Source organism: Perca fluviatilis, chromosome 8 (genome assembly GCF_010015445.1).
Source record: "Perca fluviatilis chromosome 8, GENO_Pfluv_1.0, whole genome shotgun sequence".
Lineage (NCBI taxonomy): Eukaryota > Metazoa > Chordata > Actinopteri > Perciformes > Percidae > Perca > Perca fluviatilis.
In genome coordinates, this window is record NC_053119.1 from 23,178,227 (window position 1) to 23,197,214 (window position 18,988).

Here is an 18,988-nt window from a genome sequence, read left to right on the forward strand (position 1 = left end):
CCTAATACAGTAACCTTATCCTTGTAAACCTCATAGTGCGCCCAAAATAGAAAGACAAAGACCAGAGAGACAGAAAGTGAAGCACAGGGACATGTGGGATGAATGTGGGTCACTAGGCTGGCTTAGGCTGTACTGTGATAGGCTAGTTCTGGGGTTGGCTAATAGAGGAGACACGACAGACTGGCTTGAAGTAGATGGGTGAGATTTTGCTGAATTGCACAGTGGGAACTGGGAGGAGCTTGTTGGTTAAGATTACTAGCAGACTAGCAGAGGGAATGGACCTTACATCACATATTGGAACTTCATACATCCGCATGTAAACTGGGTCAATCTTCAGTAAGCCCTTTCCATCAGGCCCCACTAAGAACATCAAACAAGGGGTGAGGTAGAGGGTAGCTATATGCCTACAAGACAGCAGCTGCTGGCTGTTATCAGCCATTCTACACCTTTACACATGTCCACTTTTAGTTTAACCTTAACTTAGCCCGTACTGTGCAATGTACTGTAGGTTGTTTGAGAAGAGAGACTGACTGCATGCTTAAAACGTTTCTGCCCTCCGTGCTCCCTGTGAGTCTATTTAAAAGATCTAACGACAGACATGAATGGTATTTCATTGAAGCAGCTACAGAAAGTATAGATCATTTGCATATAGTTTAACCTTGAGTGCAGACGGCAAATAAAATGGATGAACTAAACGTGATTCTATGCGTTACATGGCGGTTAATAATAGTAGAATTTATTTATTTTTCAGTGACATTTAAAACCTTCAAGTAGGAGGGAAAGGTCCCTACTACTTTCAGGACTGGTAGGTGAGTGGGCAGAATGACCAAAAGAAGATTAATGAACTGAAATATAGACAAATATGTAATAACAGCACAACAAGACCTCAAAGTCTAATCACTTGGTATGACATGGATGAATGTGGATATGAATAAGCAGTAAGCCATCCTTTAAAATCACAGAGCGCATGGTCTAATAAAACTCTGACTTGTTGAGAAGCAATACAAGTGCAGTCAATTTACCATGTACAAAAACAAAAAAACAAAAAATTCAGCCTAGCTGCTCCTGCACTGGAAATGTCAGCCTTTGCAAATATATTAAAGAGGGAACTTGATGGTAACTTGCATCTAAGTGTATGTTCTGGTATGTTGAGGTTAGGAATTTTGGCAATACGACACCCTAATACTAAAACTACACTCTATTGAAGACGCTGGTATTGTAATGGTGCCTTGTATATTGGCTAATGGATGAATATGAATACAAATGTTTTAGTGCTCAAGCCGTTGGAAAGACAGCACAGCAAGTGTTTTTTAGATTTTAAAACTGGGTCAAGAAGCAGAGAAAAAAAAATAAACTCACAATGCAATAAAATGAATTGTATCATCAAGAATCACAGCCCAGATGAACTAAACGGAATCTAATCGACCTTGAAGATTCCCACTCGTTAAAAACACTACTTGAAACGACTTTACATGAAAAGAATCCTGGCATGTGAGCGAGCAGCTTTACTGAGCTTCTCACTCTTCCATACACTTGTAATTCTAAATAGAGGCAGTGTTAGCTCTGCTATGATAAAGCAAACCTCTTTAGCATTCAGCCGCTAGCTCCTGACCCTCAGGTCTTCTTTTAGAGGACATCCTGTTTCATACACTCGCTTCACTGAGCACTGTCCCATCATAATAATGCTTCAAGGGGAAAAATAAAGATACTTCTTGGCTACAGTTGGACTAACCTCCATGGTGTCTATTTGGATTACACTCCATTAACCTGCACGTTATATCTAGTGGTAAGATGAGATAACTTTGGATTTACAGAATATCAAAAAAACAAATTTCTGTGTCAACACACACCCACTGCATGCATGACTTTCTTATCAAATATCATGACAGGAGTCCTTTTCTGAACTCATGACTCCCTACCAGCAGCTATGAAGTGGACCAAGCTAATGTTGTGTTGCCACCACCATGTAACATCACAATGTAAACACACAGATCTGCTTAGCTGCAGACTGCAGAGGTATTGTGGATTGAGACAGAAAAAGACAGAGAGAGACACAGGGGGTGGAGAGGAATGTCAGGAAAGCTACATTACAGGGTCTTTATCAGCAACGTGCGAGACAGAGTGAGCATGTGAGGCAGAGAGAGAGAAGGAAAACAGCAGTTCCTACGGTAACAGCAAGCCTTTGTCTTTAAGGTCAAGCCCTCTCAAGTGCTCACTCAACCAAGCCTGCTGAGGGCACTGTGCGCTCAGAAAGGAAGATGAGCAACGTGTTTGTGTGGGTTAGGGTTGGAATTAGGGTCCAAAAGGGGAGGAGGGGGTGGGGTTTAAACTGACAAAAGACCACTAACCAAGAGCCACCGAGGTCGCCATGACGATGCCATGGCAATGCCGACACATGGATAACGCTTTGAAATCAGTGGCGGAGGGCGGGAAGCAGGCATGTGAAGACAGCTACAAACTATAACAGGAATTCAATCTCTCATCATCAAAACCGATAAATCCCATTACAGACTTGTGTATTAGCAGGTCTGTGCTGGTGATCACAGGGCCGGATGTATATGTGGAGCAAAAATATCCATACTGTCCGATGGATTTCTGCACAGTTGCTTAGCATGTGAGATCTTTAAGAAAATGATCGATAAATCACCTGCACTGTTGAGCTGACAGTCTCGGTAGTGATACCCGCCACTCAAGAAGTAGTGCACTTCAAGTTATCTGATCTTGTGGCATCTCTAAATCCACACAGGCTATAGCTGATAGCTGAAAAGTTTAATCACAGATCACACAGCCTCCGTGACTAACTAATGTCTCTGCGGCATCCAACAAAGCTCAATGCTTTTTTCAAATCCATCAACGATGAGGACAGCAAACAGCAAAGACTGTGATGACAAGAAATCACAGATAAAGCTGGCAGCAGACTAAGACATTAAAGGTGTGTATGGGCTTGTCTCACCAAGGCGTGGAAAAAAAAACATTACTGAAAACACTGTAGTCCTTCCAAAGTACAGGAGAACATACCTTGGCAATGAAAGGAGACCGAAGAGTTGCTTACATAGTATTTGTCTGTCTGCAGTATTGCTACCAGTCTATAAAATGTGTTTTTTCAAAGACTGTTGGTAAGCATAGTTTATAGAATATGAAAACCCATTAATAACTTCAGTAAACACTACTTCCCTACCTTCCTCATCCAAAAACTTGAAGTCTTCCATGTAACTGTGGTCCCTGACAACATGACATCCAGCTCTTTCCACAAGTTTGTATGATCATTCAGTGCGCGTGTGGGTTTGTGTGTGAGAGAGAGCAGACCACAGGTTAATGTTTAATCCACCCATCCTGTGGTCTGAGTGGTAACAGGCTTGTCAGAAGAAGGGCCTTAGGGGAATAACGGTGGTCTTAGAGCAGGAATATGGGCTGATGGGGCTGACCCGCCAGCTCTGCCTGTCAATTTGTTTGAAGAGTTCACTCTATGAGCTCAGTCTGGACCGTGCCCACAGTGTAAACACTCAACTGAACCCTTATCACTCAGAGCTGATATGCTATAGCTGGTGCCCTCTTATCGCTATGGAGATTGACCAAAGTACAGGGGAAGTGATTGACATTGGACTTTAGCTGTAGTCCCCGACAGATGACAGATGAGCAGATAGCGTTGAACAGTTCAATCATTATGTCAGGTCAGGATCAGATCACTTACCTTGTCATCTCAGGGTCAATATGTCCAGCACAATCAAATTTTGTCACCCATGTTTAGACATGAAAGGTCCAAACTATTGTCTTTGCAAATTTTTGTTAATCCTAATATCATCATCCAATTACATTTTTATAGCCAATTTAAAATTGTTTATATTATTATTATTATTATTATTATTATTATTATTATTATTATTATTATTATTATTATATATTTTTGATGTATTATTCTCGCATTTTCAGACCTCCATTGGTTTCCAATAATTATGCACATAATGAATCTATTAGCTTGAGTTGCTTAATCCATCTCCATAAACATTATGCCTGCATTAGACTATGGAAATAATACATTATTGTTATGTGGTAATGCAGTTCACTTAAACTTCTATATCACACTATACTGCCTCATAACAGCAATGCAATATTGACAAAAAGAATGCAGACCTGAAGGATTACACAACTATAGATAATAGATAGATAATAGATTTTCATATCAAATAGAAATGGATGGAAACAATGGCTGCTTGGAACGGGATGCTATTATACTCAGTAAGTCACATTTTTTCACAACTACTGGAGTTATCTATTCCACTCATAAAGGGAGACTTGTGTGTTTCTCACATATTCTATTTCTAAATGGACAAGCCTTGTGATTTGAAAGAAGACGCGTTACTCAAGATGAGCTCTCTTTGGCTGTCAGCATATTAAACACCCACTGCTGCATCGAGTTGAGAAATAAAACACTAAGTTGCATAAGCCCCAGTGGACTCTGAGCTCTGCATTGACAGCGTGTTCAGTGTCAAAAAAAAAAATTATTAAATGTTCACACACGCTCTCAAGACAGAGCCCATACAATCTGACCATGAAAAACTGCAGAAGGTGCTATGTGAAAGTGGCTCACGTTACCTCAAATGTCTACGCTGACCTGAGCCATCGCACTGGCTGTTTATAGATCATGACATGATGGAAAGTGTGCCTGCATGTGTATGTGTTGTGGACTCAAAACAAGCACATGAATTGAAAATGTATGGTGATATTCTCCGAGTGAACAAAAACTTTGCGAAGTGAAAAAAAAAAAATGTGGTTGTCAGTTTGGGTGAAACACGTGGCAACATAGAAAATGCTTCAATAATCTGAATTTAGACACATGGACTGACTGTTGTCGTGACCTTGAATAAACTCTAAAGGTTTATTTATATTTTTGGCACCGGTTTAGTTCGAGCAAATTCAAAGTTTCTACATACTTGCATTTCTTTTGATATTTTCTAAAGTATGTCTAATTTGACCAGCTGCCATTATATTTCCAAATGTTTTGTTTCTTATAAACTTACCATAGATGAGGCATTTCTGGCTGTTTACTTGGCAGATACATTAAGCATTTTTTACCATAAGTATTAGATAAATATTAGTTTCCAATAACCTGTCAAACACAATAAGGTTGCACGCTGAAGCATTGAGCAGTGCATTTATGGAGCATTTGTGTTAAAAAGCATATTATTTACAGTAAATCTAAATGCATGGGACATTTCTGTCGGGGAAAGATATGAGCAAGTGGTCATGACATCCTGGTTGTTAATAAGAATATATGTTTTCTGCTTTGGATTGAGTCTGATGTGTAAACAACAGTGAGGTCATATGTTGAAATGACACTGCTACTGTTTAACCTTGACCTGCAGTATAACCACAGCTTAACTAGCTACCCCAGTGTGTAAGATGTATTTACAGCCGAACGAATGGCAGGCTCGACCCTCACTGTTCCCAGCTGCTAACAGCTGGGACACACTGTCCTTAAGCAAACCCTCCATTTGGTGCCAAATGCTGGCTTCTGGCTGCCCCTTAGCGCTTATTTCCAAACCAGTCACAAGGATCAAGCAAGCCACCATTACAAAACCTCCCTGCGGTGCATCCAAACTGTACATTTCAGACGGGGGAAACTGCTGCAATCTGTTCCAGCTGCTTTTATCACATGACAGATGTCAGGCTGGGGTAACATGACAGCAAGCGGCACTTGCATATATTAAACTGGGCCAACAACACCATAAAGTGCTTGTATAGGTCACCTTAACTTTCCCCATTTTTATGATCTATGCCATTGTTGCTCTGGGTATATTGTGTCAAATTCTACAGATTTTTCTCCCATTGCATACTCCTGTAGTGACATACAGCAACTGTGCTGGATGGGAGAACTGTACAATATTGTACACAAATATAAAAATCAATCCATCCATCCATCCATCTTCGTCCGCTTATCCGGTTATCCGGTGTTGGGTCGCGGGGGGAGCAGCTCCAGTAGGGGACCACAAACTTCCCTTTCCCGAGCCACATTAACCAGCTCTGACTGGGGGATCCCGAGGCGTTCCCAGGCCAGGTTGGAGATATAATCCCTCCACCTAGTCCTGGGTCTTCCCCGAGGCCTCCTCCCAGCTGGACGTGCCTGGAACACCTCCCTAGGGAGGCGCCCAGGGGGCATCCTTACCAGATGCCCGAACCACCTCAACTGGCTCCTTTCGGCGCGAAGGAGCGGCTGCCTACTCCGAGCTCCTCACGGATGACTGAGCTTCTCACCCTATCTCTAAGGGAGGCGGCCAGCCACCCTCCTGAGGAAACCCATTTCCCGCCGCTTGTCCCTGGATCTCGTTCTTTCGGTCATGACCCAGCCTTCATGATCATAGGTGAGGGTAGGAACGAAAACTGACCGGTAGATCGAGAGCTTTGCCTTCTGGCTCAGCTCTCTTTTCGTCACAATGGTGCGATAAATTGAATGTAATACCGCACCCGCTGTGCCGATTCTCCGACCAATCTCCCGCTCCATTGTCCCCTCACTCGCGAACAAAAGCCTAAGGTACTTGAACTCCTTCACTTGGGGTAAGGACTCATTCCCTACCTGGAGTAGGCACTCCATCGGTTTCCTGCTGAGAACCATGGCCTCAGATTTAGAGGTGCTGATCCTCATCCCAGCCGCTTCACACTCGGCTGCGAACCGATCCAGTGAGTGCTGAAGGTCACAGGCCGATGATGCCATCAGGACCACATCATCTGCAAAGAGCAGCGATGAGATCCCCAGCCCACCGAACTGAAACCCCTCCCCACACCCGACTACGCCTTGATATCATGTCCATAAATATTACAAACAGGATTGGTGACAAAACGCAGCCCTGGCGGAGGCCAACCCTCACCTGAAACAAGTCCGACTTACTCGTTTCAGGTGAGGGTTGGCCTCCTCCAGGGCAAATATAAGAAATATAAAAAGATTGCAGTATTTAGCATTTTCCATTGATGCAATACATGTGGATATGGCTTTGTATCCATAACTTATATGCACATGCTTGTAAACTATTTTAGAGTGGAAAAAATTCTAGTTCTCAGAAGTTTCTGGGCTTGGATACAGAGACCGGCATGTTTGAATATTATTATGTGTGCTCTACATATCAGTACAGACTCATACTGTGTTTAGGAAGGTGCACATTCCCATCCAGAAATAAAATATATAGTATACATGATCATCAGTACAATGTACAAATCATGGCAAGTGCCAAAGAGAAGGGAATGTTCAAGTGAGTCTGTACTGTTCTACCAGTTGCTCTGGACAGCAGACAGAGCTCTCAGTCTGTAGCCCTGTGGACTTGGACTGACCACCTTGAGAGCAATGCTGCCAAGAAATATATAACATTTTACATGCTGTGGCTTGATTTAGGAGGACAGTTCATGTGCTACAACATTACAGAGGGTATTTACATTTTCAGCATGATGCTAAATGATGTGCAGGAATCACTCTGGGAGAAATCATGTATATAGTTAGGGGCCGAAATGATGAGTCAAAGTATCTCTACTTTAATAAGGCATGAGTCTTCAACCTTCTCCCATGCTACCTTCATCTTTGCCCCAAACAAACAATCATGCTAAAGGCGTGCTTAAGAACTTTTCAACACATGTTTTACGAGAGTTTCTGCATTACTGGAAAACAATACAATGTGGAGGGCCAGAGTATAGAAATCACAGAACCTGAGACGAGAACAACATGATGCTGGAAGCATTTCTCTCTACTCAGACAGCTGTGTGTATTATATTACATTTTCCAGCATGACACAGGAGTCCTGAGTTCCCCCTTTTTGGCTGCCAAACCAGCCTACATGTTTGTGGGGAGGCATGCAGCACACAGGCCTGGTGACAGAACAACACTAGTTTGCCACTGTAATGGGATCACAGAGTATGACAAAAACCCAAAGGGTTCTTTTAGCTTCCTTCATTCAGCAAGCGAGCAAAAGCTGCAATCAGTAAATCAGTGTTGGTGTTCCAAGGGCCTATTCATTAATTTCATATATACACACTCTGTCATCACTTTAGAACACCTCATTACACCCATGTAAACTATACAGCTGACACACAGTAGTATGGTTACGCTGCTTTTCTTAGCAATCTTAAAAAAAATAAAAATAAAAATAAAAACTTCTTGTCATGTTAATAAGCACTGTCAATTCCCATGCTAGTGTCAAAGACCTATGTTATACCAAAAAAAACAGAACTGACATCAGATAAATACAGAAGAGGCCTTGAATAAAACCGATGATGGCGTTGTCTGAGCTTATGAGTGGAGCTGTAAGAGAGTGGGCTTCGCCAGTAATAGAATTAGAGTGGATAAGTAGTAGATAAGACCAGGAATAGGTCACTGATGAGGATTTCTACCGGCCGTGGCTCACGAGGATGAGGATCAGACCCCATTGCCTCACCTACAGAGATGGGAAGTAACGAAGTACAAATACTTCGTTACTGTACTCAAGTAGATTTTTCAGATATTTTTACTTTATTTACTATTTATTTTTGTGCCGACTTTTTACTTTTACTCCTTACATTTTTAAACACGATCGGTAGTTTCTACTCCTTACATTTTACAAATAATTTCAGTGGAGTTACAGTGATCAATACCGAATTCAATTTGATTCAATCCAATTGGATGGGAATAGGTTATAATATGCTGCAAATTGTGCCAACTGAAACACCACGAACTGCTGGCTTTCAAGAATTCACCATCAAATTGGAAAAAACACATAGCATGCATCTTTTTGTTGTTATCAAAAGCTATTTGTTGTTTGTTTCTGTAACTTTATTAAGTTTACGTTAATGGTCAGTTACATTTGTTCTCCTGCTAGCAATGACTTGGTTCGCTAGCATTTAGTTAATAACCCAAGTAACATTAAGGTTTGCGAGCGTTCAGTTTATTTGAGTATAATCTAATACTAGCTGATACAATATCAGCATGTATAGCTTTATATTAAAAACAAATTCAGTAACTTGATTTAGTGTAACAGTGCTGTAGTAACGTTAACGTTACTCAAGGCCGTTCTTGTTTTCGAGACCACTTAAGTTAACGTTACCTGGTCTTGTCTCAAACTTTATTTTGGGCTAATGTTAACGTTAATGTCTCAAACCTCCCAGACATAAGTTAGAGGACTTGAATTTTCACAGAATCACAATTGAATTCATATCTTGCTACTCAGTCAGAATCTCATTAACCCGGAGTCCCAGTCTTTGTCACAATAATCATATGTGATGTTGTAGGCCTATTGGCAGAATAAAATGTAGGCAATGGCATATAAAGAGCCTTTTTTCCATGTCCACTGAAGTTTCTCAGCTTGCACTCTAGTAACATTTGTGTGGTCCAGGTAGCTTTGCATAAAAAATGTCATTCGCAAGGCTACTTTTACATTTATACTTTATACTAAATTTCCAAGCCTGTACTTTGTTACTTTCACTTGAGTAAATAATTTTAATTAGTACTTCTACTTTTATCAGAGCATTTTTTTTTTAACACAAGTATCTGTACTTCTACTTGAGTACCGGAAGAGACCGTAAACCTTCCAACAATGGGTCGGTCTTAGACAAATAGGATGTTGAAGAGATTGGGAGAAACAATGAGGCTTAAAGAAAGACATTTATTTAAGAGACCCGTCAAATCCTCCTGTCTGTTCCCCACGTGGTTCAACATATACGTTCCGCTTCCATACAGCATCCCTCCCAGGTCAATCTCCTGTCCAGAGCTGCTTACTGTAAGTCTGGCTGGAGGGCCTCAATCCTATTCCACCCAGGATGACTTTACCTTAAGGAAGGCTCAAAGGGGAATAGACCTGGCTCAAATGAAGGTCAAACATGGGCGATAGAGGACACAAGTTGCAAAACAAACAGACCATAGGAGTGACTAAAAACAGCCGCAAAGACTGAAAATAGCACTGTGTAAAAAGGTTTTGTGGGTTTGTTGCCACAGGTACCAAAAGAGAGGGTGAAATGTGATCCAAGAGGTCAGGTTTAAATAACACATCCATGTCTGAAGGCTTATCAGAAGCCACAACACTGGTCAGCTGATGGATTTTACAACTCTGGAAAGTCATTACAGTGGTATTAATTTTATCCTCCATCTCCATGACTGTGAAGTAAACAGTAGAAATAAACTGTTGCCATTACAATGTAATCTACGAGTATGTGTTTGCAAGTTGAGCCGAGTTTAATTCTTTTGTAGGAGCCATCCAAGGACCCCCGTTGTGCCAGTTCAGTGGCCTCGATGACGTGAATGAAGAGGTTATGTTTTGTGAATGCTATTGTTGCTCTGAATGCAGCCTCAAGGCGGCATACAAAATGTTTCTTCCGATCCTCAAGCAGCGTCTGAAACGCCTCCCTCCATGCCTCTTGGCATCTGGATTTTCTTGCGTTCGAATGAGTGCAACCCTTTCTTGAGGAGATACTGCATATAAGTGCACCCTTTCATTCTCATTTGAATGATTATTGCATCTTGCCTTGCAGTGCTATGTGTGGGCAGGCTTTTCAGACCGCTCTTGTGTAGCCATCTGGAACGGTTATAAACGCGGTTGCCTTTAAATGACATTCGGCACAACCACTTGGTAAAACCTGTTGACTCCTTCGGGTTTCTCTGACCATTGATCCTTTCCAGTGAGTGAGTCTACAAGGAGGTGGAAGAGGCTTCTGGAGTTACATTTCCTCAAAATAATTTTTCTAAGCTGTATGTCAAAAGACAGTGACTTTGCTTACACGTGTTCTATAAACTATGCCCAATGCAAACATGTTTTCCACTGCTCTTTGGCCAGCAGTGATTGAAAATAGGTCAGTGGAACTAGGGTTTTGTTGCTAAACACGCTTATAATACATCTCTTCATAGACTCACAACAGAGACAAATGATGAATTCTTGAGACTGTGCACTTGAGAACAGAACCTGAAAGTCCTGTTTGAGGAGCAGCGAGGAAAAAAAAATCTATGCCTTTCACTCTGTTCTTGTTTCTGCATCTGAAACTGTCACTCCACGCTGCGAATGCAACCAGGCAAAAGCTGATTACAGGTCTCAGGTTCCTGGAGACAAAACTGTCCGAGTGCAGCAGCACAGTTGGACAGTAAACTGAAAAAACCTTAAGGCTGACTCAAAGAAACACTTGTTTGAGCATGGGCAGAGTTCAGACAGTTTATGGCTAAAGGCATTTTTCATGCATTGTGCATACGAGATAAGACTATCTTAAATGCATCGTTTCCCTCTGACTACAATAGTGAAGTTTGAAGATGAATTACAAGGACTAAAAGATTCACCACACCTTTAGAAAAGAGCAAAAGAAAAACATGGCTACTTGCAAGTGCAATAAAAGTTCTGCAGACAGAGAGATAATTTTTCCTGTTTTCAATTAACTTTACTCCCTCAATACAAATAAAAAAAACTGTCACTTTGAGGCTGCGTCAAACGTTACACGATTATTGATGGATTACTAACCACACTCAACAGAATGATAAGGTGGTTCTGAGTGAAGACCTTTGATCTGAAGGTAAATGCCACATCAATGTGGAGGCTTTAAGGGTTAGCAGAGGGGGTACACAAAGGACTGAGTTGTATCTCAGTGTGTTTAGAACTGAACTGCAGTTGGGGGGGGTTGGGGAGGTATACATTCTTATATTGCTTAAGGGAACGGGACAGGTAGAGCAGGATTTGGCTTAAATTTCCCTTGAGATGAGCGCTGCCAGGCAGTCAATTTTCTTAGACTTTCTTTAGACTACATTATCAGTTGAGCTGCAGAATGTCACACAGTATTCACACAATCACTCAAATCAAGTGATCTAAATATGACAAATCTGTTTTTGCCTGGGTAAAGTTTTGAACTTCAATCAGAAATGATCATGCGATAATCGACTACAGTTTCATGTTTGAGAGGCACTAATTAATGGATAATATGTAACCGAGCTCTTCTGATGCTGTGACTTCTGTTAGTTATGAATGATCACACACAAGGGGAGTAGGAGTCATTGAGACGGAGAAAGAGAGAGAGAGAGAAAGAGAGAGAGATGCTTCAGGGGTATTTTAGCAATTACTTCAGAGCACCCACAGCTACATATTAACCGCTCGTCCTTTTAACTCTTTACAGTAAAGCGTTCCTTCTGCAAAAGCACTGATCAACAACCATAAGCAATCAAAAAGAATTATGATTTCCAGGCAATACTTCAAACCTGTCCTGGACGCCTGGTCCAGCTGGGGGTCTTTGTTGCATAAGAATCCCTGTCCTCTCCCCTCACTAGAAGTTCCTTAGCAAAAATCCCAAAATCCATCTCTAATATGAAGCTCCTTGACACACTTTGGAAACAATATTTACTCTCAAGAAGCCATATGCAGGTGTTATGCAGGTGCTGCTAGCAATTAAAGCACCATGTCTCAAGTGCTTCAGACCTGCAGCATTACAGCAGAAACAGCATTTGAATAGTCTTAACGTTTACTGTGATGAATTTAACACACAGATTTGACCTCTGACATTGTCACAGTCCCGGTGCATTAAACTGACCACAGGCCTCCATAACAAGCAATTCTAATAAGTAATACAGAGCCTCTTTAAAACCGCTATTAGAGTAATTGGGCGCACCAACAAGCCAACAAATAGCCTTTGTGTTGAGTGAATGGCTTACTAATGAATATAGATGTTGCATATTGATTAACAAGCGCCACTTTATCTGCGCAGGCGTGCAAAGTGAAATCAGATTAGCCTGCCTCCACACAATAACAATGGTCCTATAATCCTGGAAGAATGTATTAATGTGCCCCAGTTGCCTGTGAACATTCGTGTGCAGGTGTTGGACTGCAAACTGGACACATTCTAAAACTGGAGAACATGAATGCGCCGTTTCTGGGCTGCAGTCATCTGTGAATTAAACAAAATTCCCTTAAAGATAGCCTCTCAGCTGCTGCAGGAGGGTGCATTTATTGGATAAATAGGCCAAATGAAGACATCTACCTGACAATAGACAGCCCAATCCGAAGCCGCCATATCCTCGGAAATCTCGCTGGGTTGAGAAGCGGTCGGCGTGGGATCGAGAGAAGAGCGAGGAGGGAAGAAATAGTCCCCCGACCCCAACCACGTCCTTGTTAGTTTCCCAGCAGCGCTGCCGCTGTCAAAAATCCCCCACCATGTCCATACAGAGCAGAGCCGTGGAGCTCACACCCGCAGGAAGTGACCTCATGACTGACAGCTGGAGGAAAGAAGGCGCACACCCCCCGACACACCTATAGTCTCAGCGAATGGAGAGAGCGCAGCCGTTTCCTTTGAGACGGACGCCCCCTAACCATGGTGACAGCAAGAAGAAAAAAAAGCCTCTTCCTCTAAACGTGCTCTACACAGTACACGGTTTCCTGCAGTACAATGCTAACACAACAAATATAGAGGCGCCGACTGCAAAAATAGAGGGTCAGAATGTAGGACTGTGGTAGTCAGATGCAATGATGCTGTATGAATATTTGCATACCAACGACACTGTCCTCAAATGACCAGCATATGACCCTCCCAGGGTCACCCAATTGTTTTCCTCTCTCTTGCTCTCAATTCAACGCAGTCTTATTCAGTTCAATGAAGCTTTATTGGCATATTATACAGTTCTGATCAAACATGTTTCCAAAGCATAACCATTAAAAAAGTAAATAATACAGTGATATACATAAAAAAAAAGTCATTACTGACAATACTTCAAAAGGAATAGCCTGCTGCAAAACACTCACAATAAGAGAGAGAAAGAAGACACTTCTGGAAAAATACAGTATAAAAACAATTTAAAGAAAGTCCTAATTTTGTTGCTTCATGACTGACATGAAAATGGACTCCTACTCTCATACACATGTGCAGGAGGATACACATATGGACAAACAGCTGCACAAAGACAACAAAGCTAAACAAAGATCTATATCATTTTTAAGGACAGGCAAGTGGGTACAATGTTGGAGATGGGAGACGTGCTCATTTACTTAAGTAAAAGTAGCCGTATGAACACTATAAAAAATAGCCCATTACAAAAGTCCTACATCTGGAATTTTACTTTAGCGTACATTAGCACAGTATTACTGGGAAAATGTACATAAAATATCAAAACTACTAGTAACTGCAGAATGCCTCTGTCAGTGTTACTATATTATATTACTGCAGGTCTGACTGAAAATTTCCGGAAAGTATATAATCTAGTTTGTTATGGTTATATTTTGTCTGGACATTTACCTCTATCTCATCACAAACCTGTTTTGGCTGATAAACAAACCACCTCCATACATTTAAGACATATTTGCTTTAATAATAATTTGACAATATAAAAATGTAGTACATTTACTGCTTCGCTCTCATGAGAAATACAGTATCTATGACTATGTGGCTGGAAGTAGGATGTCTCTTACTTCACTGAGAAGACCATTCTCAGTGTATGCGCAATGGAGGCTTCAAGTTTCAATTCAATTCAATTCAATTTTATTTATAGTATCAAATCATAACGCAAGTTATCTCGAGACACTTTACAGATAGAGTAGGTCTAGACCACACTCTATAATTTACAAAGCCCCAACAATTCCAACAATTACAGTAATTCCCTCAAGAGCAAGCAGTGCGACAGTGGCGAGGAAAAACTCCCTCTTGGAAAGAAACCTGGGACAGACCCAGGCTCTTGGTAGGCAGTGTCTGACGGTGCCGGTTGGGGATATGATGAACAGTGGCGATAATAGTCACATTAATAATGGAACAGTGACTTCAAATGGTAATTCTACATCACACTTCTGTCAGTTTCATTTTGGACCAAGATTGGCCTCCAAACTGGTGGTGATGATGACACAGAGTCATCTTAAACTGAGATTTAAAGTGAGCCCAGAGAAACTTTCCCCCTCTGCTGATGAATGTGAAAAAGCCTTCTACAGTATTGTCAAACACGGCACTTAAATCATCCTGTACGGTGAAGCACAAACATCTAAGTGAAGTAACAAGCAAAACACATGTTAAATGCAGGGGGATATTTTTGCTTATATACATGCCTTATCATGTGAAAACTTCACAACTGAAGGAGTCTGACAAGATTTTTGTTGATCACACAATTCTCTCACATCTGAGCAAAAGCACAACGTCTTTAAATTCCCAAATGCCTTGGCAGCATGGTGTAGTTTATGGGATGTTGACAATGGTCCTGCTAATTGTGTATAAAAACCCCTATGCACTTTTCAGGAGAATCAAATGGCAGCTGGGGGAAACATTGTGTCGCTCACTGACAGCAGGCCAATTTGTGAGTGTTTCCAGTCAAACTGTTGTAATAAACGGCCCATTAATGAAACAGCTCTGTTTTCTCCGCTCACCAGATGCTGAGTGTGCAACCCCGTTTGCAGATTGCATCTCTCTGCTCTCTTCTTTCCTCATCCAGCTCCCCATCACAGTCTGTCCACGTCTCTGGCAAAGCAATGTGGGCGTCACTCGACAGCTTGGCCCAAGGCCTGGAATCAGATACTGGCTGTTCTGTATGAGTCCTGGGACCACAGTGGACCCCCTCACGACCTCTAGGCACACTCCACACTAACATTGCATAGTGGTAGAAGAAGTAGCTAGATCCTTTTCTTGAGAAGAAAAAGGAATACCTAAAAAAAAATATTCATTTGAAATTGTACCATTGCCTGATGCCTTATTGCGTGAGCAGCACTTTAATGTTACAATTGGTTGAGGTGAAGCTGATTTAAATAATTTACTGTTGGATCTATAAAACTATAGGCAACATATAGGCAGCATATTTTGTAAGTGTGTCATCTGTTTTGTATCTAAAATCTTAACTGGCAAAGTAATCATTAACTAGAGCTTTCCAAAAATATGAAGGGGAGTAAAATGTTTCCTTCTGAACTGTTGTGAATTAGGACAAAAACTAATCAAATACACAAATAAAGCTTGTCGAATTTTAGTTTGTTAAAATTGTACTTAAGTACAGTACTTACTTTCGTTCTTTCCAAACACACAGATACTGCTTGAAGACGACTCTTCAGATGTGCTGGTACTGCATAGAGAGAATTTCTGCAGAATGGTGATGTCAATAGAGATTCTGTAGGATCCAACTGGAGACCTTGCGTTCAAGGCCCACATGTGAAAGCAAAGTAAAGATTTCCCTCCTCTATAAGTTGTGCATCACCTTAACTCAAAGTGTGCTTTGCAAAGTAACATCTTGGTGATTGTAATTACTGCAGTACTATGTATTATAAACATCAGTACTGATGCATCTAAAATCCAGTTCACTGTGCCTCTTTATGGTGTGCACTTTAATCTGTAACAATTTGTCCATGTGGAGAATAACATGAAGAAACATTAGACCGAAAAAATACAATTGTGGAAGTACTCAGCTCAGTTACATGAATTAAAGTAGTAATACCATATTACAGAAATACTAGTATTTAAGCAGAAATACTTAAACTTTGAGTCTTATATATAATAGTATTTATTGTTAATACTGGTGGATTAATGTGTAAGTAGCATTTCAGTGTTGTAGTTGATCCAAGTGTCGACTTTTTGTAAACAAGAGAGATCATTTCTGACCTTAGAACTAGTAGTTTAGACAAAACAATCTCAAGTAAAGTAACTTACTAGCTTTCTATGGAGCTTTCAACCAAATGCCACGGTTTTCATCAGTGGATTGTGTTGTCAGTGAGATGGATCTGTTGACGTATGAGCGGATTTCAGCATTCGGCATTCTTCAGATAGCACTTTTAGGACTTCTTAGTTGGGATTGGTTTATCAAACCTAATATATTGTTGGGTAATACAATCTATAACAATGGATCATATTTTATAGACTGGTCGTATGTTTTGTATCTAAAATGTTGATTTGCAGAGTGACTAGTAACATAATGTAGTGGAGTAGAAGTAAATCGGGGAGGTCATTACAGTTGGGAAGTAAAAGTATAGTAGTAAAAGGATGAGTACCTCAAAACTGCACTTAAATATTTGAGTAAATGTACTTATTCAAATATTCAACTACTAATAGGTGTAATTTACAATACAATATTCAAAACTCAGAGTTATTGTTGCCTTATTCAAGTATTTTTTGGACAATTTTGATGTTTTTGTCGCTTTTTTAAAAATCTTTCATACCTGTCCCGGGACCTCCCTAGATAGTTGAAGATCTCAACCCCCCCACCCCAATGTTGAACCCAAAGTTACGCCCTTGCAAACACTGCAGTAGAGCTATAGTGTGCCTGCTAACAGAGCATAAGGGAGAAACAGTCTACATTACATACATGGAATATAGAATATATTAATGCAAAATCTGGTTGAAACAGATAAATCTCAAACGCACACCCACACTGATGTCAACTGCAGTGCACTGAGTTCCTCCACAGCCACTGGTGATTTCTCCATGTGAGGAGGACATGGAGAAACACTAGACTCCAAAGCTATGGCTCGTTGCAAAAAGACTCAAGAGAGCAGAGGCAGAAACAGAGTCCGCAGTAATGGGCTACGGTCAAGACATTCTGTCTGGACAACAGCTGGTTTCCCAATTAAGGGGAGACTCAGAATGCTTTCCACATCTAATGACAACTGCTCCATTTGCTTACAACATGTCCGTCCCTGAACCGAACCTGGCTGTAATAAAGGAGCAAACAACTTGATGAAGTAATTTATGGTTATGAAATGGAAGAATTATAGCTTAAGACTTACTGCTTCACTGTCCAGCTTGCCAAGATGGATTTGCCTGTTTTTGAAGCCTCAAACGGAATCAAACCATAAAATGTGAATTCTTGGTTGTAATGAAATAAACAAATATGCAAATATGATTATGCCAGTGTTTGTAGTACTTGTGTGCGTTATCCTCTGGTAATAGCATGAATGCGTGTTAATATTGTATGACATTCAACCCTACAATTTAGCAAAAATGGGTCAAATCAGACTTGACCTTGACATTTTATTTTCAGTCAAAGAAGTCCTTCTTGTTTTCAGTCAAATAAAAAGGCTGTAGCCTTTTATAGAAAAAGTATGAGGCATTTAGTGGACTATCATGTACTTTGTTTGACAAGGGTTAATATCATGACCCATGAAGTACAGGAAGTGGGTCAATGTTGAGGTTTAATCAGCAGACAGGCCTCTGTTGCCACCTGCTGCCCAGAAATGTGTGGCATGTTAGGTCCAGTCTATACAGGCTATACAACAAAATCACAAATTTGCCCCAAATGGCTTTATAACACCCTCTATCTGTAGACTCTTGTTTCTTTCAACAGGAAAAAAAAGTAGATGATGAATTACTCAATGTTTTGATGACAGAAAATTAATCAGCAACTTTTTCAGGAAAGTCAACGGATGCCACAATCTTCTGAACATAGCCAGACTGAGAAATATAGAGAGAGTTGTGTGGAGCTGAAGGTCTTAATTAGCTTTGTAGCAACTATTTTGGCAATGGCTTGAATGTAACGGGTCGTTCATTAATATCAAAAAGTTACACACTTAAAGCTTTAATTAATAATGAAAATAATTGTTGGCTGCAGCCCTAGGAGTAGGCAGAAATAACAATAGCACAATTACAATGTAGAGAAAGATAATGACGACACTACTGTAGGTAAATAAGGTGCAAAGATGCTGTATATGAAGAATGTTGAATTAGCATCCACTAGGTGGCGCTTTTGCCACATGTATAAGTGAGAGGTTCGGTAACGGCTGTTGGTTATTGACTATATTTAAATGGTTTGTTTCTACGTGCAGAAAATCTAAATATGAATATGGACAAAATATTGCAACAGAGACACATGATTTAATATCCACGCCCTACATTTCAGACTAAATGTTAGCTACATTTTATAATCTTCATGGCACAGATTAATGTGCCTGAATCTAGCTTTTCTTGATTTCAGCCAATGCACTCTGCTCAGTGGCTCACAAAAAGCCTTCAATCCTATCCACTTACATTCGATCAATAACGCTATTCCATTTATACAGCCATGACATCATAGAAAAGCAGTGCTGTGAGTGTTATTGTTGTCAAATTCCTGGAAACTTTGGATAAA

General features: G+C 40.7%; 1 protein-coding gene across 2 annotated transcripts in view; it reads right to left on the reverse strand.

Annotated features, from left to right (window-relative positions):
- The window catches only part of pparab (peroxisome proliferator-activated receptor alpha b), a 30,282-nt gene extending 17,077 nt beyond the window's left edge, over positions 1-13,205 (reverse strand). Inside the window, exon 1 of one of the 2 annotated variants that reach the window (XM_039807847.1) lies at positions 12,955-13,205. The gene's annotated coding sequence lies outside the window, so the exon portion shown is untranslated. Of the gene's footprint in view, positions 1-3,178; positions 3,341-12,954 lie in introns of those variants that run through there. The other variant, XM_039807849.1, reaches the window with a different exon arrangement.
- Positions 13,206-18,988: the final 5,783 nt, after the last annotated feature.